This window comes from Pleurodeles waltl, chromosome 12 (assembly GCF_031143425.1).
Source record: "Pleurodeles waltl isolate 20211129_DDA chromosome 12, aPleWal1.hap1.20221129, whole genome shotgun sequence".
Lineage (NCBI taxonomy): Eukaryota > Metazoa > Chordata > Amphibia > Caudata > Salamandridae > Pleurodeles > Pleurodeles waltl.
The window spans coordinates 421,412,337-421,436,835 of NC_090451.1; positions in this window are offsets into that span (position 1 = coordinate 421,412,337).

Here is a 24,499-nt window from a genome sequence, read left to right on the forward strand (position 1 = left end):
ACCTCACTTGTGTGGGTAGGCCCAGTGCCCGCGACAGGAAATCCCCCAAAACACAACGTGGACGCATCACATTTTTCCAAAGTAAACAGAGGTGTTTTTTGCAAAGTGCCTACCTGTGTATTTTGGCCTCTATCTCAGCCTGCACCTAGGGAAACCTACCAAACCTGTGCATTTTGGAAAACTCGACACCAGGGGAATCCAAGATGGTGTGACTTGTGGGGCTCTCACCAGGTTCTGTGTCCCAGAATCCTTTGCAAACCTCAAAATGTGGCGAAAAAAACACTTTTTCCTCACATTTCGGAGACAGAAAGTTCTGGAATGTGAGAGGAGCCACAAATGTCCTTCCACCCAGCATTCCCCCAAGTCTCCCGATAAAAATCATACTTCACTTGTATGGGTAGGACTAGTGCCCACGACAGGAAATCCCCCAAAACACAACGTGGACACATCACATTTTCCCAAAGAAAAGAGAGGTGTTTTTTGCAAAGTGCCTACCTCTGGATTTTGGCCTTTAGCTCAGCCTGCACCCAGAGAAACCTACCAAACCTGTGCATTTTTGGAATACTAGACACCTAGGGGAATCCAAGATGGTGTGACATGTGGGGATCTCACCAGGTTCTGTTGCCCAGAATCATTTGCAAGCCTAAAAAATGTCGCTAAAAAAACACTTTTTCCACACATTTCAGTGAGAGAAAGTTCTGGAATGTGAGAGGAGCCACAAATTTCCTTCCACGGAGCATTCCCCCAAGTCTCCTGATAAAAATTATACCTCACTTGTGTAGGTAGGCCTAGTGCCCACGACAGGAAATGCCCAAAACACAACGTAGACACATCACATTTTCCTAAAGAAAACAGAGGTGTTTTTTGCAAAGTGCCTACCTCTGTATTTTGGCATCTAGCTCAGCCGGCACCTAAAGAAACGGACCAAATCTTTGCATTTTGGAAAACTAGACATGTAGGGGAATCCAAGATGGTGTGACTTGTGGGGCTCTCACCAGGTTCTGTGTCCCAGAATCCTTTGCAAACCTCAAAATTTGGCTAAAAAAACACTTTTTCCTCACATTTTGGTGACAGAAAGTTCTGTAATGTGAGAGGAGCCACAAATTTCCTTCCACCCAGCATTCCCCCAAGTCTGCCGATAAAAATGATTCCTCACTTGTGTGGGTAGGCCCAAAGCCCGCGACAGGAAATCCCCCAAAACACAACGTGGACGCATCACATTTTCCCAAAGAAAACAGAGGTATTTTTTGCAAAGGGCCTACCTGTGGATTTTGGCCTCTAGCTCAGCCGGCATCTAGAGAAACATACCAAACCTGTGCATTTTGGAAAACTAGACACCAGGGGAATCCAAGATGGTGTGACTTGTGGGGCTCTCACCAGGTTCTGTGTCCCAGAATCCTTTGCAAACCTAAAAATGTGGTAAAAAAACACTTTTTCCTCTCATTTTGGTGACAGAAAGTTCTGTAATGTGAGAGGAGCCACAAATTTCCTTCCACCCAGCATTCCCCCAGGTCTCCCGATAAAAATAATACCTTACTTGTGTGGGTAGGGCTAGTGCCCACAACAGGAAATCCCCCAAAGCACAACGTGGACACATCACATTTTCCCAAAGAAAACAGAGGTGTTTTTTGCAAAGTGCCTATATGTTGATTTTGGCCTTTAGCTCAGCCTGCACCTAGAGAAACCTACCAAACCTGTGCATTTTTGGAAAACTAGACACGTAGGGGAATCCAAGATGGTGTGACTTTGTGGGGCTCTCACCAGGTTCTGTGTCCAAGAATCCTTTGCAAATCTCAAAAGTTGGCTAAAAAAACACTTTTTCCTCACATTTCGGTGACAGAAAGTTCTGGAATGCGAGAGGAGTCAGAAATTTCCTTCCACCCAGCCTTCCCCCAAGTCTCCTGATAAAAATTATACCTCACTTGTGGGGGTAGGCCCAGTGCCCGCGACAGGAAATTACCCAAAACACAATGTGGGCGCATCACATTTTCCCAAAGAAAACAGAGGTGTTTTTTGCAAAGTGCCTACATGTGGATTTTGGCCTCTAACTCAGCCTGCACCTAGAGAAACCTACCAAACCTGTGCATTTATTTAAACTAGACACCTAGGGGAATCCAAGATGGTTTGACTTGTGGGGCTCTCACCAGGTTCTGTGTCCCAGAATCCTTTGCAAACTTCAAAATATGGCTAACAAAACACTTTTTCCTCACATTTTGGTGACAGAAAGTTCTAGAATGTGAGAGGAGACACAAATTCCCTTCCACCCAGCATTCCCCCAAGTCTCCCGATACAAATTATACCTCAGTTGTATGGGTAGGCCTAGTGCCCGCGCCAGGAAATCCCCCAAAACACAACGTGGACACGTCATATTTTCCCAAAGAAAACAGGTGTTTTTTGCAAAGTGCCTATCTGTGGATTTTGGCCTCTTGCTCAGCAGGCACCTAGGGAAACCTACCAAACCTGTGCATTTCTGAAAACTAGACATCTAGGGGAATCCAAGATGGGATGACTTATGGGGCTCTCACCAGGTTCTGTTGCCCAGAATCCTTTGCAAACCTCAAAATCTGGCTAAAAAAACACTTTTTCCTCACATTTAGGTGACAGAAAGTTCTGGAACCTGAGATGAACCACAAATGTCCTTCCACCTAGCGTTCCCACCAGTCTCCTGATAAAAATGATAAATCACATGTGTGGGTAGGCCTAGTGCCTGCGATAGAAAATGCCCCAAAACACAACGTGGACACATCACATATTCCCAAAGAAAACAGAGGTGTTTTTTGGAAAGTGGCTACCTGTGGATTCTGGCCTCTTGCTCAGACCGCACCTAGGTAAACCTACCAAACCTGTGTATTTATGAAAACTAGACACCTAGGGGAATCCAAGATGGTGTGACTTGTGGGGCTTTCACCAGGTTCTGTGTCCCAGAATCCTTTGCAAACCTCAACATTTGGCTAAAAAACACTTTTTCCTCACATTTCGGTGACAGAAAGTTCTGGAATGGGAGAGGACCCACAAATTTCCTTCCACCCATCATTCCCCCAAGTCTCCCGATAAAAATGATACCTCACTTGTGTGGGTAGGCCCAGTGCCCGCGACAGGAAATCCCCCAAAACATAACGTGGACGCATCACATTTTCCTAAAGAAAACAGAGGTGTTTTTTGCAAAGTGCCTACCTGTGGATTTTGGCCTCTTGCTTAGCCGGCACCTAGGGAAACCTACCAAACCTGTGTATTTATGAAAACTAGATACCTAGGGGAATCCAGGATGGGGTGACTTGTGGGGCTCTCACCAGGTTCTGTTACCCAGAATCCTTTGCAAACCTCAAAATTTGGCTAAAAAAACACTTTTTAATTACATTTCGGTGACAGAAAGTTCTGGAATGTGAGAGGACCCACACATTTCCTTCCACCCAGCATTCCCCCAAGTCTGCCGATAAAAATGATACCTCACTTGTGTGGGTAGGCCCAGTGCCCGCGACAGAAAATCCCCCAAAACACAACGCGGACGCATCACATTTTCCCAAAGAAAATGGAGGTGTTTTTTGCAAAGGGCCTACCTGTGGATTTTGGCCTCTAGCTCAGCCGGCACCTAGAGAAACATACCAAACCTGTGCATTTTGGAAAACTAGACACCTAGGGGAATCCAAGATGGTGTGACATGTGGGGCTCTCACCAGGTTCTGTGTCCCAGAATCCTTTGCAAACCTCAAAAGTTGGCTAAAAAACACTTTTTCCTCACATTTTGGTGACAGAAAGTTCTGGAATGTGAGAGGACCCACACATTTCCTTCCACCCATCATTCCCCCATGTCTCCCGATAAAAATGATACCTCACTTGTGTGGGTAGGCCCAGTGCCCGCGACAGGAAATCCCCCAAAACACAACGTGGACGCATCACATTTTCCTAAAGAAAACAGAGGTGTTTTTTGCAAAGTGCCTACCTGTGGATTTTGGCCTCTTGCTTAGCCGGCACCCAGGGAAACCTACCAAACCTGTGTATTTATGAAAACTAGACACCTAGGGGAATCCAAGATGGGGTGACTTGTGGGGCTCTCACCAGGTTCTGTTACCAGAATCCTTTGCAAACCTCAATATTTGGCTAAAAAAACACTTTTTCCTCACATTTCGGTGACAGAAAGTTCTGGAATGTGAGAGGACCCAGACATTTCCTTCCACCCAGCATTGCCCCAAGTCTGCCGATAAAAATGATACCTCACTTGTGTGGGTAGGCCCAGTGCCCGCGACAGGAAATCCCCCAAAACACTACGCAGACGCATCACATTTTCCCAAAGAAAACAGAGGTGTTTTTTGCAAAGGGCCTACCTGTGGATTTTGGCCTCTAGCTCAGCCGGCACCTAGAGAAACATACCAAACCTGTGCATTTTGGAAAACTAGACACCTAGGGGAATCGAAGATGGTGTGACTTGTGGGGCTCTCACCAGGTTCTGTGTCCCAGAATCCTTTGCAAACCTCAAAAGTTGGCTAAAAAAAACACTTTTTCCTCACATTTTGGTGGCAGAAAGTTCTGGAATGTGAGAGGAGCCACACATTTCCTTCCACCCAGCATTCCCCCAAGTCTCTCGATTAAAATGATACCTCACTTGTGTGGGTAGGCCTAGTACCCGTGACAGGAAATCCCCCAAAACACAACGTGGACGCATCACATTTTCCCAAAGAAAACAGAGGTGTTTTTTGCAAATTGCCTACCTGTGGATTTTGGCCTTTAGCTCAGCCTGCACCTAGAGAAACCTACCAAACCTGTGCATTTTTAGAAAACTAGACACGTAGGGGAATCCAAGATGGTGTGACTTGTGGGGCTCTCACCAGGTTATGTGTCCCAGAATCCTTTGCAAACCTCAAAATGTGGTAAAAAAACACTTTTTCCTCACATTTTGGTGACAGAAAGTTCTGTAATGTGAGAGGAGCCACAAATTTCCTTCCACCCAGCATTCCCCCAAGTCTCCCGATAAAAATAATACCTCACTTGTGTGGGTAGGGCTAGTGCCCGCGACAGGAAATCCCTCAAAGCACAACGTGGACACATCACATTTTCCCAAAGAAAACAGGTGTTTTTTGAAAAGTGCCTACCTGTGGATTTTGGCCTCTAGCTCAGCCGGCACCTAGGGAAACTTACCAAACCTGTTCATTTTGGAAAACTAGACACCAGGGGAATCCAAGATGGTGTGACTTGTGGGGCTCTCACCAGGTTCTGTGTCTCAGAATCCTTTGCAAACCTCAAAATTTGGGTAAAAAAACACTTTTTCCTCACATTTCGGTGACAGAAAGTTCTGGAATGTGAGAGGACCCACAAATTTCCTTCCACCCAGCATTCCCCCAAGTCTGCCGATAAAAATGATACCTCACTTGTGTGGGTAGGCCCAGTGCCCGCGACAGGATATCCCCCTAAACACAACGAGGACGCATCACATTTTCCCAAAGAAAACAGAGGTGTTTTTGGCAAAGTGCCTACCTGTGGATTTTGGCCTCTAGCTCAGCCGGCACCTAGAGAAACATACCAAACCTGTTTTTTTTTTAAACTAGACACCTAGGGGAATCCAAGATGGTGTGACTTGTTGGGCTCTCCCCAGGTTCTGTGTCCCAGAATCATTTGCAACCCCCAAAACACAACGTGGACGCATCACATTTTCCCAAAGAAAACAAAGGTGTTTTTTGCAAATTGCCTACCTGTGGATTTTGGCCTCTAGCTCAGCCGGCACCTAGGGAAACCTACCAAACATGTGCATTTTGGAAAACTAGACACCTAGGGGAATCCAATATGGGGTGACTTGTGGGGCTCTCACCAGGTTCTGTTACCCAGAATCCTTTGCAAACCTCAAAAGTTGGCTAAAAAAACCCTTTTTCATCACATTTTGGTGACAGAAAGTTCTGGAATGTGAGAGGAGCCGCAAATTTCCTTCCACTCAGCATTCCCCCAAGTCTCTCGATAAAAATGATACCTCACTTGTGAGGGTAGGCCTAGTACCCGTGACAGGAAATCCCCCAAAACACAACGTGGACGCATCACATTTTCCCTAAGAAAACAGAGGTGTTTTTTGCAAAGTTCCTACATGTTGATTTTGGCCTTTAGCTCAGCCTGCACCTAGAGAAACCTACCAAACTTGTGCATTTTTGGAAAACTAGACACCTAGGGAATCCAAGATGGTGTGACTTGTGGGGCTCTCACCAGGTTCTGTTACCCAGAATCCTTTGCAAACCTCAAAAGTTGACTACAAAAAACACTTTTTCCTCACATTTCGGTGTCAGAAAGTTTTGGAATGTGAGAGGAGTCAGAAATTTCCTTCCTCCCAGCATTCCCCCAAGTCTCCCGATACAAATTATACCTCACTTGTATGGGTAGGCCTAGTGCCCGTGCCAGGAAATCCCCCAAAACACTACGTGGACACGTCATATTTTCCCAAAGAAAACAGGTGTTTTTTGCACAGTGCCTATTTGTGGATTTTGGCCTCTTGCTCAGCAGGCACCTAGGGAAACCTACCAAACCTGTGCATTTATGAAAACTGGACATCTAGGGGAATCCAAGATGGGATGACTTATGGGGCTTTCACCAGGTTCTGTTGCCCAGAATCCTTTGCAAACCTCAAAATCTGGCTAAAAAAACACTTTTTCCTCACATTTCGGTGACAGAAAGTTCTGGAACCTGAGAGGAGCCACAAATGTCCTTCCACCCAGCGTTCCCCCAAGTCTCCTGATAAAAATGATAAATCATATGTGTGGGTAGGCCTAGTGCCTGCAATAGGAAATGCCCCAAAACACAACGTGGACACATCACATTTTCCCAAAGAAAACAAAGGTGTTTTTTGGAAAGTGCCTACCTGTGGATTTTGGCCTCTTGCTCAGCCGGCACCTAGGGAAACCTACCAAACCTGTGTATTTATAAAAACTAGACACCCTGGGGAATCCAAGATGGTGTGACTTGTGGGGCTCTCACCAGGTTCTGTTACCCAGAATCCTTTGCAAACCTCAAACACTGGCTAAAAAAACACTTTTTCCTCACATTTCAGTGACAGAAAGTTCTGGGATCTGAGAGGAGCCACAAATTTGCTTTCACCCAGCGTTCCCCAAAGTCTTCTGATAATAATTATACCTCACATGTGTGGGTAGGCCTAGTCCCTGCGATAGGAAATGCCCCAAAACACAACATGGACACATTACATTTTTCCAAAGAAAACAGAGGTGTTTTTTGCAAAGTGCCTACCTGTGGAATTTGGCCTCTAGCTCAGCCGGCACCCAGGGAAATCTACAAAACCTGTGCATTTTTGAAAGCTAGACACCTAGGGGAATCCAAGATGGGGTGACTTGTAGACTTCAGGAACCTGATAGGAGCCATACATTTCCTTCCATCCAGCGTTCCCCCATGTCTCCCAATAAAAATGATACCTCACTTGTGTGGGTGGGCCAGATGTCTGAAACAGAAAAAGGGCAAAAACCTGTAGAGATTGAGGGGATAGCACAGTGAGTTGAACAGCTTTAGGCTGGTCTGCTTGCGCCGGCTAACGCCATTCAATAAATACGGCGCCCGCATGGCGCTTCAGAATGGCGTTAGCCGGCGCAAAACTTTTTGACGCTAAACTGCGTTAGCGCAGTTTAGCATCAAAAAGTATAAATACGGGCCCTAGAGTGTCACAAGTGTGCTGCGACGCCTGATTACAGTGAAACAGGTTTTGTGATTTTTACCACACATACTGGTTGGATTTGGTATGAGGGTGAGTGATGGTTCAGTAGATCACATTTTATTAACAAGAGATTTCCCAAAAGTGAAATGCACTGTTAATAACTGAAAGGCCAAAAAACTGAACCAATGACTCACAGCTCGTGAGCTGTAAAGCCGCGTCAAGGCACCAACCGTTTTACAGTTCATTCACACACCTTTCATACATGACATGCACAAGACCATTCACGCCGCCAGCCACGGGCCCAGCACATTACAACACTCGCATCCACAGACAGCACCACTCAAGGGCCAATCACTTACATACACCCACATGCCTGATGCAGCAATCACACTAGCTGATGGGAGCGTGTGGACTGACGTTTGGCTGGCACCACCAGCCAAGCCCCACTCCACACACACACCACCAGCCAAGCGCCACTCCACACACACCGCCAGCCAAGCGCCACTCTGCCAGCCAAGCACCACTCCACACACACCGCCAGCCAAGCGCCACCCCACGCACACTGCCAGCCAAGCGCCACCCCACACACACCGCCATCACTTTTTTGGTTTATAAACAACAAAGAAACCACTAACTAATTATAAAATAAGTACAAAACTACAAACACAAAAGCTCTAACTAAATACATGACAGTAATGCCAACCTTGAAACTGAACATATGAAAATATAAAATAGGCAGTTTAAACTCATGGTATTTCCCCCAAAACTTTTTTTTTGGTGTGGTAAGTCGTGAAACTTTCGGCCACACACAGTCCAGGCTTTGAAGGGCATTCGGGGCAGTACATCCGGCTCTCCCTCTGGATACCTCTTCAAGCACATACTCTACATTTCTTAGTGGGCAAGCCTTTTTTGGGAGTGGGAGTAATGTGATCTGAAAAGTGGCGATCTTTCAATCTAGCCACATCCTTCACCACTGCTACTCTAGGAACTCTTGCCTGTTCCACCACAATAAGGCTCTCTATCACTGACTCCTGAAATTGAACAAATTACATCATTGACTCAGGTGAACAATCCTTAAACATAATAAAAACATCAAAAGTTGCCAAATGAAATAAATGTAGGGCCAACGTTTTATACCACAAGTAAGACTTACGAAGAGCAGTGTAAGGTTCCAACCTCTGATCTACTCTATCAACACCACTCATGTGCCTATTGTTGTCCAAAATGCACGCAGGTTTGCGCACTTTGGTAACCTAACCCAAACAGTCAAAGGGGAAGTACTCTCATCATGGATGGTAGATAGCATGTACACAACCCTCCTGTCTGAAAATTACAGAGCTAGCAGCTCATTATTCCGCAAGGCACTGCATTGTCCCCTCTCAAGTTTTTTACAGACAAGCTCCCTTGGATAGCCTTTCCGGTTAGAATGGATTGTGCCACAAGCAACAGTGTCCACTCTAAACAACTCATTGAACAACTGCACTCCAGTGTAGAAATTATCCATATACAAATGGTGACCTTTGTTAAACAGTCATCTACCAAGTTCCCACACAATGTTCTCGCTAACTCCTAAAGTGGGCGGACAACCAGGGGGGTCAATACTGGAATCCCTACCAATGTAGTCACAGAAATTATACACGTATCCTGTACTACTTTCTGACAGCATATACACTTTAATTCTATACCGTGCCCTCTTACTAGGAATGAACTGCTTAAAAACTAAACGCCCCTTGATCAGGACCAAAGACTCATCCACACTTATCTCTTTGCCTGAAACATAGACCTCTGAAAAACGATCTAAAAAAATGATCAAGGACAGGCCTAATCTTAAAAAGACGGTCACAATCAGGGTGATCTTGTGGCAAGGCTAAAGCATTGTCTACAAAATGCAGCAAACAAAGAAGAAGCAAATAGCTATTATGAGTCATAGTTGCAGGAAATATAGCCGTTGCCATCAAGGGACTAGTAGACCAATAAGAAGCCAGTGACGGCTTCTTTATCAACCCCATCACAAAAGTCAAACCTAAAAACTTTTTCAGCCCTTCCAGATATGTGGGAACCCACTGAGTAGCTCTAGATTGAGGCCTAAGTCTAAGAGCGTTGTCCCTCAAATATTGCTCCGCATACAAATTAGTCTGCTCAACAATCTCTTCCAAAAATACATCGTCCATAAACAAGTGAAAGAAATTGACAGGCAAAACGTTTTCGGTATTGACTCTACACCCTGAGAGTCCAGTAAATGCAGGTAACTGTGGCTGCTCCATGTTTGGGGCCACCCAGGTGTCAGGTCTTCTAATGGGAAACCCTTCAGCCCCAGGCTGCTGCACTATTGGCACATCAATGTCCTCCTCTAAAATAGGCACTTCATCTGCACTGAGAGTGGCTTCCTCATCAGAAGAATCCTCTCGGACAGAAAACTCACTGCCAGAATCTCTCACTTCCTCTTCTGCCTCAGATGCAGAGTCAGTCTCATAATCATGGTCAGAAGACGACTCAAGCATGCCAACAACCTGCTGAGCAGTCACTCTGCGGCTAGCCATGATCCTTTCTAACAACAAATGGATTGCCCACACAAAGTGTTGCTTTATCACAAAGTGTTATGTTCTAAAAAACTATACCACTCACTTGCCTGACAAAACTACTCACCAGCAACTACTCTGCACAGACACAGCAATCACCAACGATATCCCACTAAAAAGAAAAAAGAAAAAAGCAAATTAGACATATGGCAACACAAATATCATGCTCAAATCTAAGGACAATTTCACACACAATCCTGCATTTAGTACACCACCTACAAACATGTCATTCGTGCATGCCAACAATACTCCTTTGGAGTAAATAGCTTTTGCTTGCCTAAAAGGTAAGCCCACTGGGCCCACGGGGGGAGCACTAGCTCTAGCTGGTCTCGTCCCAGACACACAGGAACCGTGTGCCTGGCCGAGACCAGCTCGCCCCAGGCGCCCTGGGGGTTAAGCTGACTATTTTACTGTTAGTGTATAGGCTCTTCCCCTGTATCAAAAACTTTGTGCTGACCTTCCTGCCTGTGTCTGGAAAACACATACCATTTGGGTCCTTTTTTCAAAGGGAAATGATGGAACAATGATCTACAGAGGGATGGGAAAAGCTCTGTATCAGAAATGCATGCAACACACCTTTGGACAAAGCTCTTTACTAACATCTTTAGATGCAGTTTTTAGTTCAGTCACAACTTGGAAGGATACCTTCAAGTCCAGAATGGAGAAGAACCTATGTACCAGTTGTCTTTAAATTGTGGGTTGTGCTGAAGAAGCTATGGAAATGGGTGAAACAAATGGATGACATGATGTTTTTGTGATGCAATAGCAGGTCAGTGAGGAACTTCCCCATCAGTGGCATTTGCCGAAATATTGTTTTAAAAGAATTCATGTTGAATCCAAAGGAGCAAGAAGTCAGATGGGAACGAGATTGAAACAAGGTGAGTGTAGCCTTGTGAACCTATGTAACAATCGTGAAACTGAAGGAAGCACAGGACAGGGCCAGATCATATTGGAGCAGAGTAAAGGGAGGGGAATCAGGCAGATGTTTTACCAGAGATAGACTCTGCATCCTGACATACCCAAACAAATAACTGTGAAGTGCTGCTGCAATATTTGAATACCATGGCATCCAAACAAATGGATGGGTACTCCAAAACTCAAAATACACAATCCACCCAAATATGTAATATTTACTATCACTGATTTTTTCACATAGACATCAGCATGCTGGTGCAATGTGTATTTTGAATTGCTTGGAGGAAAGCATACAATTTGTAAGATTAAACAGGTTAATTGTAAATTCTAAATGTGCTTTAAAAAATATGCTAAAAATAAGGAACTATTAGGTCACTCTTTCGAACTTATGCAATCTATCAACAAAAACACCATGCCTCCCAGATGATGAGAAGTGCTGGTGACAATGACATTTACAGAAATTTGCACTGTCAGAAAACTGGTTGACAGGAATAGTAGAATGGATCTAAAGTGCATAATTTGAGGTGACTTTATGGAAAAATGAAAAGGGCTCAAGATCCTCAAAGGGCCGTCACTTTGAGAGTTTTTATTCAGAAACTGAGTATCTCCATTCCCCTCAATCTTTAGTTGCAGTTTGATGGGAAAGACTCTTGATTTTAGTGGGAGACTCCTGTATTTTGTTTGTGTTTTTTTAAAGTGTAGCAGTATTTTATCAGTCAGCTCTCTATTTTAATCCATATATTTAGTACCCAGTCGTCAAATATTTAATAAAACATAATTCACATTTATTCATATTTAACAGAGGAATGCCAAATGTATCTATTGGCTCTGTCTTGTTTGACTCTTCTCCAGGCTTTGAAGCTATGACCATCATGCTGATAAAATAGCTCAGTGAGATGAACATTCTTTCTTTGAAGAAAGTGTGGGTAGACGGGTCCAGAGATAGAGTCCTGCAAAGCCCAGTCATTCCCTGGTTCTCCCAAAGGCCCTTTAGTGAGAACCGTACATTGGAAAATATTGGTAACTGATGTTTCCAGTGTTTGAAGGACAAGTTATTAGAGGCAGTTGTTCACAAAAGCAAGGCAGATGGGGAGTCTGGATAAAAACTATTTTTTTGGTAAAATCTGCAGATTATGCAGCAGATGATGGATTATGTGGCAAATGCTGCAAATCCATATTTCTGTGAAAATACTGAAGACATACAATTGCATAATTCCAGTGATACTGACTACTGCTCAAAAGAGTACTCCTACAGAATGCAATGATGGAACCAGATGTATAAAAACAGAAAATGGTAAAATGGTCACATATTACCTAATTACTTTTTTTGACCAGTCTTTTGAAAGGTGATCGCTATACTAACTAGTTGCGTTGCAGAATGTCCAGTCACATGGGGTTACAGAACTGCCTGCCTACTGAATATTAATTAGGTAGAATGCTATTTGTGACCCTCAAAGATTGGCTGAGAACAAAGGGATGGTGGCTTGTAAGGAACAGCAGACCACCATATTTGTATTTATGTCTGATGTTTGTCAAGATATTTTGATTTAATTAAATTTATTTATATAATATAATTATAGGTGCTTTCAGCAAGCCATCTTCATTCATTGGTCTTTTAGTTTGTCATTCACATTTTTCTTCTGCATGCTACAGAGCACCGCCTGGGGTAAATGGGTCAGCCTGATTCATCCATTGTCTAACTTCACTGTGAGTGATGTATTTATGCTCTTTCACAAGAGTAAGCAGCCACGAAGTAGTTCCCTTTTGTGTCGAGGAATACTAAAGGAGTCTGCGCTTTTAATACCAAAAAATATTTTTACTTTTTGCCACATTTTTTTAATAACGCTGGAGGCGTGGCAGCTCCACTTACGTTAACATTTTTCAAAAACGTGATAAAGCAAAGCCCAAAGGCTGGCAGCCGAGGTCAAACCTTCTGGCTTTGTCGTTGTTCTCCAAAAAGAGCAGCTTGTGTTCCTTTTTTTAATAATGGTGAAGGCCTGGAAGCTCCACTTACAGTAACATTTTACCAAAACATGACAAAGCAAAGCAAAGCCAAAAGGCTGGCAGCCGAAGCCAGAACTGCTGGCTTTGCCTTTTTTTCTCGCAAAAAAGTATCCTATGTTCCTTATAGGAGCTGGTGCTTTTTCAAATCTCATTTTGGAACACATGTCGTTTTCAGGGCCCGAATGTTTCAAACAGTGAAATTACCTGAACATACAAATACATGTTATTGAATTTTAAAACCACTCTCCAGTCATCTTGAACTATTATGGTTGTTTGGTTTGGCATGCATACTGAGTAATAATAATACTCTTTGTTAAGACCGTACGACCTTACTGCTAGCAGGACAATAAGGAATGCATGCATACCACAACGATTAACTTTGTCAAAGCATTAATAAGTTAAGGTTACGAATGAGCTGTAAGTTGTGCTTTTAAATGAGAGGTCATGCATATCTATCACAACAAATAATTTAATTTTGTCACAAAGCATAAGATATGATAAATATTTTGTTAACACTATTTCAACTAACCACAGTCCTGATAAAGTCCTCCACATATTTTTGTACAAAGTTTGGCATTGAAATAATCTTTATTTTGTGCAGAATCAGAGTCGAGCCAACTCTCAGCAGTCTTAAATCTCAATACTTGGCACTATTTGTAGTTACAACTTCTTGTTCTCCGAATAATCACGGAACAGAGGAACAGAAACACACATATTGCTGTCCGAAGTCTGCATGTATGTATATATATATATATATATATATATATATATATATATATATATGTTAAAGAAATATACTGCATGGCATAAAGGTTACAAAATACAGACGCGCATTGTAATTCTGAAAGGCTGGTATGGTTTAAATCCATTATATAGGGCAGTTAACCAAAGCAATCTATCGCTGTCCATGCGTGTGCAGACATCAGAGCTAAGGACATGATACCCGCACTTATCTTGCCAACTCCACTTAGTTTTTCAATGAGCCACGGGCATGAATTCTCTGATGGTGTTAAAGGGTCGTGTGCTGCCCCACTGGGGAACTGACCTCTGTGACATGCTCTGTGGGGTAGCTGGGATCCAGTATAAAACCCCATATTGAAATGGATCAATAGACCACCTAATAGGCTCTGCTTAGAACACCCAGGATTCAAACCAGCAAAAGGTTGTTCCTTGTCACTGTTTACCCTTTCTCTGTTGACTCATTGGAAACTGGTGGAAGAAAGTGAAGAAAGTGGTGTGTATGGAGAATGGCCACAAAAAGCCTGTCCACCAGTGGGAATTTTAAGGTAGGGAGAGAGTGTACCCATCACTGGTGGGCTCTGAATATTAGAAATTAACACTTTACAGACTTTTATTTCAATCCTAAAACCACTGGACACTCTTTCATCAGTGCCCCATTACGTTGGGAAGCAGCCTGGCACTGGTGCAGGTGAATGAATGAATGAATGAAGGAATATTTATAAAGCACAACTGCTGCTTCAAAAGAAGCATACTGGAGCTGATGTAGGACAGATCAGATAGGAGAATTGCAATTCAATGAACAGCACTGTTTCCAACTGTGCCTTGAACAGGTTTTCAATAGATATGGAACTGAAGGAAGGAGGAAGTGCAGTCTAAAAGCCTGAGGCAAGAACAGAGAAAGACCTGCCCCCAGATCTGACTCTGCAAAATCTGGGGATGCACAAAAGGTTGTGGTTAGGAGTGCGAAGATTCCTTACAGAAGAATAGCATTTAAGATTATCTTTGATGTAGCTGGGACCCCTTTGGTGGATTGCTCTATGGGTGATCATTTGCATTTTGAACTCTATCCTAGAGTTAATCGGTAGTCAATGTAGTTCTTTGAGCCCTTGTCTGATGGACTAATGTTTGGGACTTTCAGAATAAGCCTGGCTGCAGCATTTTGTACATGCTGTAGTCAAGGCAATGGGTTTTTGGGGACACCTCAATAGAGTGTGTTGACATAATCCAACCTTGAGGTGATAAGGGAATGACAATCAATTCATGAAAAAGGTAACTGTAAAGTGCACGGCTATTCTATAGAGTGTCCCAGTGCGAGAGGTTCGTCAACCACTGTTCCAACAGAAAATCATAGATTAAAAGGCACAATTAAACAGCCAGGTTTCAAAGCCATGCTTAAAGGAGCCTTCATTCTTAGTGCCATGCAGCTATAGAGTATAGAGTAAGGGCATTCCAGCCCATCGTGGCCAGCTCAGAGAAGGAGATACCTCCCTATTTCTCCCTTTTAGTCCTTGGCACCACGGCCAACAGTGCATCTGAAGAGCACAACAATCCGGATGGACGATAATGTGAGAGTCTCTTGGGTACATAGCTGGGACTTGAACCATAGAAGGATCTGTGGACCAACACCAATCCCTTAATTTTCACTCCCTCCGGAATTGGCATGGTGTGCAATTCCTTGAAATAAACATGTATGCAGTTGTTTTTCAGTATGTTAACTGTGGCATTCTGCACCAAATGGAGTATCTTCAGTTGGAAGAGTGGGAGACCCAAGTATAAATCACTGGCATAGTCCAGCTGAGATATTCTAAGGGCATGGACTACCATCTTCTGACAAGGAGAGGAAAGCAGAAACATAAATTTCCTCAGAAATCGGAGAAGTCTGAAGCAAGTCCCAACTACACTTCCCATCTATGATTTGAGGAATTTCATAGACTGCTACCCATGATTCATATCAATCCCCTGCCTTTGGGCCCCTTAGTTAATTACATCCAGGAGGGTGACCGCTTCTGATGCATGGACTCTTTTGCACCATTACAGGACCTTAATGAGTGTGAATAAGTTTCTTTGTCCCCCAGGAAACAGCCATTGACTTCTGATCAAGGGTTTCTTCCTCAGGACAGTTAAGGTGGTCTGTTAGACTGTCATTTAGGGCCCCCCTTGACCGGGTCTTCTAATGATCATGAGGTTTCAACTGTGGGTTTATGTATGCATTCTACTTTATCTGTGACTCTTTTGGTTTCAACAGTGCTATAACTAAGGGTAGGGTTCCTGGGGTTGGTTAGGCTAACCAGTTAGATTTCTTTTCTCTAGTTGGTTGGAATGTGACCGGGCTGCAAGACAAGATTGATAATCCCGACTGGCTGGCCTTTAATAATAAATATGATTTTATTGTTATGGAGGAGAGCTTGGCCACTTCCACTATTCCATGTAAGGGCTTTTCTTGCTGCTCATGCCATGCAGTAGCTTCTTCTCATGGAAGGGCCTGAAGGTCCTCTCAGTCTGGATTAAACTAAACCATAGGCTTGTTGTCTCCCCAGTACACACATCCAATTAAGCATTCCAAGCCCTGTTTCTCAAGGTCAGCCATAGCCCTTTGTTTGTATTTGGTTAATTTTCATAATCATGATTTTTCAAGCTCTTACATTTCTTTATTTGAGGAGCTATTTAAATTTATTATGAGCCTTTCAGTAAAACATAGTCCATTACAGCCACAACTTATAATAATACTGGGATTTTAATGCCAAGTTAGAGGATGTAGCAGTGGAGCTGGGCAAGGTGAGCTTTGATGCTGTGGGCTGGACTTGAGGTAGCTTGTTTCCTCACTTGATCTTGCAGATGTCATTACTTCCTGTACGAGGCACTCAGTAACCCTATGTATAGGGGCAGGTGTCAGTAACTGAGTACATGCTTATCACCAAATCTCTTCTGCAGTGGTGTTTTAATGGGGACGTTGTGGAAACCCAGTGAAGTGATCACAACGATCTTCTGATTAAAGGGGTCTTCCTGATGGGTAGGGACAAACCACCTTTGGTGCATGATGGAATCAGTCAACATTCCAGAGATGGTGTTAGGTCAGCTGGAGTTTGAAAGAACCAAATGCCACATTGTGGCTTCTTCTCAAAGACTATCTGGTGGTTTTATTTGGTTGCTTAGCTGAAGACACCAGGGATTCACTATCTGCTTGATTTCAACTTTCATGTTTTCATATTAGGAACCATCTGTCTCAGCCGGTTGCTCCAGTCTTCCAGCGCCCCTGCTGGTCTGATGCATCCTGCTCAGTGGCCAATCTCTGCCTGAGGAAAGCTTTGTTGAGGTCTTTCAGGGATGCGAGGAAAGTTTGGGTAGGCAGGCTGGTATACAAGCATGCCCTTAGAAATAGGTAACTATATCTGCGTAAAATGAACTGGGAAAAGTGAGAACCAGCAGCTGCCTGCAACTGCTGCAAAGTATTTTGGGACATAGTCAATAAGCTCAGAAAGTGGGTGGTCCCCCTAATCACCTACTGATAGGTAATATTGCTGGACAGGAGTGGGTAAAGCACTGCTGCTCTTTTATTTACCATATTCCCAAATATGGGGTGAGTGATGATAAGATGCTTGAATACCTGGTTCACTCCCCCCATCTCCAGATTTTCCTCCACTAAGTGGAGCATGCAATTAGGGCTATCCCAAGAGAAGGTCCCCCAATGGGATACTTATGGGCCTATTCAAATGAAATTTGGAACTGTGAGGACCTCTGCTTACCAACTTATTTAACAATTCGTGGTGTCATACGACCCCATAGTCTTGGTCTTTATCCATCATTGTCCCTATATTTAAAAGAGGTGATAGACAGTCTCCTTAATGTTAGAGGCTAATTTCCCTCTTTGACAGCTCTGTTAGTGTTTTGGGGGGTGCTATCTTTAATTGTTTGCAAACCTGAATGGCTGAGAACAACATTCTGTCTCCATGTCAGTATGGCTTCCGCCCTGGTCTAGGTACTATTGAGCAGTGCCTCAACCTGCATCTTATTGTAGAGCACACTTTCGCCAGGAGCTGCCCTCTGTACCTAGCTTTTATGGACATTTATGGTCCTGTCTTCTGCATTCAACCATGTCAGCAGGAGCAAATTGTGACTGGCTTTAATTACTTTCCGGGTTGATATACCTGTGGTTAACTTTCTATACTCCCTCCATGAGAATCTAGGAACCAGGGTACAGTAGGGCCGGTCAGGGAAGCTCTCTGATGTCTTCCCTTTAGCTAGTGGGGGTGAGACAGCGGTGTGCTTTGGCACCCCTGGTTTTTATTATTTATATTAACAACCTTAGCACTCAACTGTCCTCTGCTACCAGGGATGTTCCCACAGTTGCTAATTCTGGCTGGGTCCAAACTGGGGTGGCATGGTGAGCAAAATAACGATGGATTAAACCCAGATCTGTGACTGGGGGTGAGTGTTTGACAATGTTCAGCATTCCGTCCATCACTTGTTGTTTTTGCTTTGTCGCCCTAAGTGGGAAGGGTATGCCCAGACGTGGGTCCCGTGCTTCCCATGCCACTGGATTCAAGCTAGCCTGGCTGATGAGGGGTGAAACCCCGAAACCGGTCCCAGGATGCTTGCTTCCGGTCCAGTGAGGACCTGGCTTGGCAGTTCGGGCTGGACTGTTCCCATGAGGAACAGGGTCAAGACTGATTTGCATATGGCTGGGTCCAAACTGGGGTGGCATGGTGAGCAAAAGAACGATGGATTAAACCCAGATCTGTGACTGGGGGTGAGTGTTTGACAATGTTCAGCATTCCGTCCATCACTTGTTGTTTTTGCTTTGTCGCCCTAAGTGGGAAGGGTATGCCCAGACGTGGGTCCCATGCTTCCCATGCCACTGGATTCAAGCTAGCCTGGCTGATGAGGGGTGAAACCCCGAAACCGGTCCCAGGATGCTTGCTTCCGGTCCAGTGAGGACCTGGCTTGGCAGTTCGGGCTGGACTGTTCCCATGAGGAACAGGGTCAAGACTGATGTGCATATGGCTGGGTCCAAACTGGGGTGGCATGGTGAGCAAAAGAACGATGGATTAAACCCAGATCTGTGACTGGGGGTGAGTGTTTGACAATGTTCAGCATTCCGTCCATCACTTGTTGTTTTTGCTAATTCCCTTGTACCAGCATTATTATATGCCGACGATGCCATCTTAATGGCCAGAATTCCATGAGCTTCGCGTATTTTGGTCAAATCTTTTGTAGTATTTATGGGCAGTCTTGATATGTCAACCTACTTCGGGAAGTCACACTTACTTAGCCTGTGGTACCATAAGGAATCCACTATCGTCTCTAAAGTTATAAGAGCAGTATTTTAGCTAAGAACTTCTGCTTTCTGGGTGTTATTTTTGATGACACCAACTTCTGGCATATTCAAGGAAATGCAGCTCATTTGAAATTGGGGAGGGCAGCTGGTATCTCCCTATCTGAAAACCTACAAGCAGCAGCTCCAGCACACAGCCACATATGGAGCGGGGGTTTCACAATGTTTCTCCTATACATGTTGAGGAAAACAGGACCTGAAGGAGACTGTTGCACCTTCCCCCTCTAGCACACATTTTATTCTGCACTCTGAGCTCAGTCTTAAATAGGTTTCTGACATCATTAAATTGGCCCTTCTTATGCTTTGGGCGAATGCGTGGTCAAATGGAGAAACCAGTTTTAAAACAGAGGTTATCCTTGACTGACTCAGACAGGAAAAGGACCTTTCTATTCCCTGGTTTCCCTATGTTAGGAAGACCTTGTGTGACATTGGCATCCCAGAATTTTTCAATGCCCACAGCAACCTCACTAAACTAGATAGAAGGTTGGTTAGGTCTCTCCATGCTGATCTCACCTACTCCCACATAATTGAGGAAGCCCTTTGCGGAAAAAAAACACCAGAATTATTTTATTACCCTACATCCTGGTGCCCTTGCTCCATATCTATCTCTGGAACTCACTGACTGGGAGAGATCTCTTCCCTTCAGATTTTGGTCTGGTAGAGTTTGGCTCCACATGTGTTTGTCTGGGGGTGCTGGGTCATGGACTAGTAACTAGCCCTCTTGACCCTGTGGTGGAAGGTCTGAGCAATCCTTAAGGCACTTCACATTTTTCTGCTATTTTTATCGCAAGTTCTTTCACCTTTGCCTTAAGCAACTTGTCAAACCACTGACTTTTAAGAAGTGCAAGGTTTCTGTAGTATATCTTCAGTCACTGGATAGTCCTTTTTTGTATGCTTCAATGTCTATAATTTTCATAAAATGTCAATTTGTAGTAGGAAAACCATGGATGGGTCATAAATGGGATGGCAGCTTAGCATTTGATTATGCATTTTGTGGTTGATTACTTTGCCTTGAGTTATGAAGGAATTGATTTTATACTGTGTGTTTTGTCAAGATTTTAGCTGTCTTTTATATATTTTATTAGATCTAATAATATGTAGTTTGTGTTTTTTCTATGTGTTTTTATGATCTTTTTCTCAAAGGTCAAATAAACATAGTTTGAATTTAGATTTGAGAGACAATTTGTTGTTAAACTTCACACCAAGATCCAGACCACTGTGTCAGGAGTCTGAGGGAATGGAACATAGCTAGGCCAAAATTCAGTTCTCCACCCCAAGCAGGGTGAGGAGAACCAAAAACCAATACTTCTGTTTTATTAGTGTTGCACAGGAGATTCAGCCAGCGCATCCACTGAAACATTGCTGACAAACATGCTTCAAATCTTTTCTGGACGATGGCGATGCTACTGTCCCAGGTTAGGAAAATCAGTGCCCTCTGTGTGTGTCCTAGATAGATATTTTAAGAGCTTTCTCAAGGATTTTATCAGACCAAAACAGGTAGCTGTAGTGGGATAAATGCGAGGTTTAAAGGAGAGGACAGATTTCATCATGACCCCCAGGTTCCTGACAAATGTGGAGGAAGTGGGGCTTGCCCTAGGTCAGAAGGCCACAGGTCGGGCTTAAAGAAGGGAGGAGAACCTAAACATCAAAATTTCCATTTTAGCGGAATTGAGATGTAGACAGCTGTTCTGCATCCATTGAGCAATAGTTATAAAACAGCCCTGAAAGTCCCCAATTACAGTGTAATTGAGATGGTGGAAGGTTAGCATTGATTGATTATTGTCCAAATAAGAGAAAATAATCATCCCCCTAACTTTGTGCAAGTAAAGCTAGTGGGGCCTGATAGATTTTAAAGAGAGTTGGGCTTAGTAGTGAACTTTCAGGAACACCACAGCTAATTGCTCTAGACTGGGGAGTAAAGGTTGAGATGAAGACTGCCTGTTGTCTATCTGCTAAAAAGGAGCAGAACCATTTCAAAGCACAGCCAGTGTAGCCAGCCTGCTCCAGCCTTTGTAAGAGGATCAGGTGAGCCAAAGTACTGAAGGCAGTGGACAGATCTAGTGAGAAGACCACTGCCTTCTGCCCTGAGTCGAAGTTGCCTCTGATATATTTGGTAACTCCAAGAAAGGCTAGTTCTGTGATGAAACCGGCACGGTGGCCTGCCTGACTAGGATAAAAAATCTTGTTCAGTTCCACATCACTGGTATTGTGACGTTTCACCAGAGATTATAGCATCAAGATGTGGGAGGAGGGAAATTGGCCTGTAATTACGCAGAGTATGTTGGTCATAATTATGCAGAGTGTGCTGGTCAGCATTCACTTTCTTTGACAGGGGAATCACCATTGCCTTTTTCCAACTTTGGGGCACCTTCCCACATTCTAAAGACAAGTAAAAGAGGGCATTGATATGTGGATTAATGGCAGGGGATGCCTTGGCAAGCATGAAGGGAGGGCATTGAACTAGAGGGAAGCCAAATTTGATTTTATGGATTATTTGCTCCAAGTTTGCTAGTGAGATTGGCTCAAATGATTGAAGCTGCAACAACAACTTGAGTTTGGGGGTGAAGCTCACTCAGGGATACTGAGATGGGACTGATTGCAAAACCTGCAATGGATTTTTCCACTTTTGAGTGAAAAAATAAGGAGAGGTCTTTTGCCAGAGACTGAGATGCAGGTACACTTTGGTTGTGGGCCTCAGGCTGCAAAAAAGCTTTGACAGTTTGAAAAGCATTCTGGGGGAATTGTCAGTGGTTTGAATTGGCAAAGAGAAAAAAGCAATTTTAACTTTTTTAATATTTCTCTAGAACCGTTTGAGTGCAGTACTACAAGCCCACTTCTCAAAATTATAGTTCCTATGCCACTTTCTCTCCAGCTGTATACATTAGATTTTTTCTTCATGGAGACTAGGCATAAACCAGTTCATGGGTGGTGTGGTTCGCTTACTGGAGACGATTTTTTGGGGCAGCCAAAATATCAAAGCCTTGTGCTAGGGAGTTGTTGAAGGAGTTGATTGCATCCCCCATTCCAACTGAGGTGGCCACCTCTAACTGAGAGAACATATGTGATAAGCTGGAGTCTGGGATATTTGGTATGAAAAAAATTATACCTGGAAAGGCACTACAAAGTGATCTGTCCAGATCAGCGGGAGGGGGAGACCAATTTTAAGGGAGTTTGAGAATATCAGATCGAGAGTATGTCCACCACTATGGGTGGCTACCTTGACCAATTAGGGAAGGTTGAGGTCACACATTGCCAATCCAAAATGCTCTGCGGATGTACAGTTGGTATCATCCACATGGAGATAAAAATCTCTAAGGACTACAAAGTTGGAGTTTTGTAAATAGAAGGGAGTAAGTGAGGTGACGGTGCATCGAGGGCTGCCGCAGAGGATTTAGAAGGGTGATAGACTAAAGCTTCTAAGAGGGGGAAATTGGGAGATATCTGGAGGGAGAAGACTAGAACCTCAAGCTTCGTAGGGGTTCAGTTGAAACCTGAATGGTGTATGATGACAATCACACCACCCACACCTGTAGCTTGATCAATGTGGGTGATCGAGTAGTCTTCCACAATGGTCAGGGACATATCTGGGACTCAATGGCTGTTAAGGTAGGTTTTGTGAAGAAGAGAATAACCCATTTATTATCATTTAGCAAGAGAAGCAAAAATTTAAAAAACTAATCATGAAGCAATCCTCTTGACAAAAATAAAACACAGAGAAAGGCGAACAAGGTAATCAGAAAGAAATTAGCAGGTGGCACACGGACCTGAAAACGTGTTTCATTTGTTTGGTTAATATTTGACTCCATGGCAGGACATCTAGCCTCCATTGAACCGTCTGCGAGCAAAGGTACTGCCACACTTTCTGCAGGCAGTAGATGAGGCTGAGGGAAGGACAGAATCAACTTATAACAAAAGTAGGCAGGAGTTAGGAAAAGCCCAAACAACCACAAGGAGAATAAAGGTAGTGGGGGGAAAGGGGTAGGCATGTGTGGTTAGAAAGCATCGGATAAATAATTCACCACAGGAAACTCATTCTTTTCATGCACGCATCAGTGAAGGTTATGCATTTGAAAGGTAGCAGAACATGTACTAACTTATACCCAGCAGAAGCTCCTTCATCACAATTCAGGAGCTGATACTCGTTTATGAATGAAGGGTCATTAATTCGAGGAGAGTCTCCATGTTGCAATGACTCCTGTTTTCAGTCAATGAATCATTAAATCCTGTGTTTTATGACAATGTACGCTTTCCATGTAGGCAAGAAAGAACACATGTTTTGCCCTGCTTTTGCAAAATTAATCATTGTTTGACAAGGCAGATAAACATATATTTTAGGTTTAGATTTTAACATGCTTTTAAAAATACCCATGCTGAAGTCCAAAAAATTGAGAAAGTTAAATTATCATTTTCAAGCCATTTTATGTCAATAAAAAACGAATAATAAGGCAAATATTGGTGGTCCTAAAATTTTAGAATCTAATTAATATGACTACTGATTAAGCTCAATTGACATCCATTGTTATACACCTTACAGATTAAACATCCCTCACCCATCTGATAGGAAGAGTTGATTGTGGCTCTGCCGAACAATTTCCAATCTGTCAGTTCACTGCCAGCGCCACGATGTGCTACTGAATATATTGGAATTGCTTTGAAATTGCCAGTTTGCTTTTAAGTCTGTCTGGGTGCTGCCAAACGTGTTTGAGTGAGGACCAATATTCCAGATGATATGGCATGATGGAGTTCAAAATAGCAATGCTGTGTCTACACAGGGGTGCAGCTCAAATTTGCCATTGTGGTGCTCAGTGCTCCAGTGGTGCTGATAAATATCATATTAATGGTGCTGAACATGCCAAAGAGTAGTGGTTATCATGTGAGTAGTAGAGTGACACCAGCCACATCATGGAGGTGAGCCTCTCTGCTTGTCCTTAATAAGTTGTTGGGTATGATGCATGCAGGAGAGCAAGATAAAGACACATTTAGTTGATGTTTAATTCACTCTCTCTGGACTCTAACTCTGCTTTCATCAGTGATCCTTCCTGGTGTGAGAAAATGGCGGTGAGGGGAACAGGTCTTACATTCTGCCCTTTTGACCAACTGAAGGCTCTACATCTGGTATGACCAGTGCTTCATTTTGCAAATATATAGGACCCAAGACATTCCACTGCAACTGGGACCACCCAAAGTTCCTGCCACTGATGTTCAATGTGGCATTTTGACCTATTCCAGGTCACCCCATGCTGCAGGGATGCACGGGTAAACCAGTGTTATCATTTTGTAAAGTACATTGAGTTGC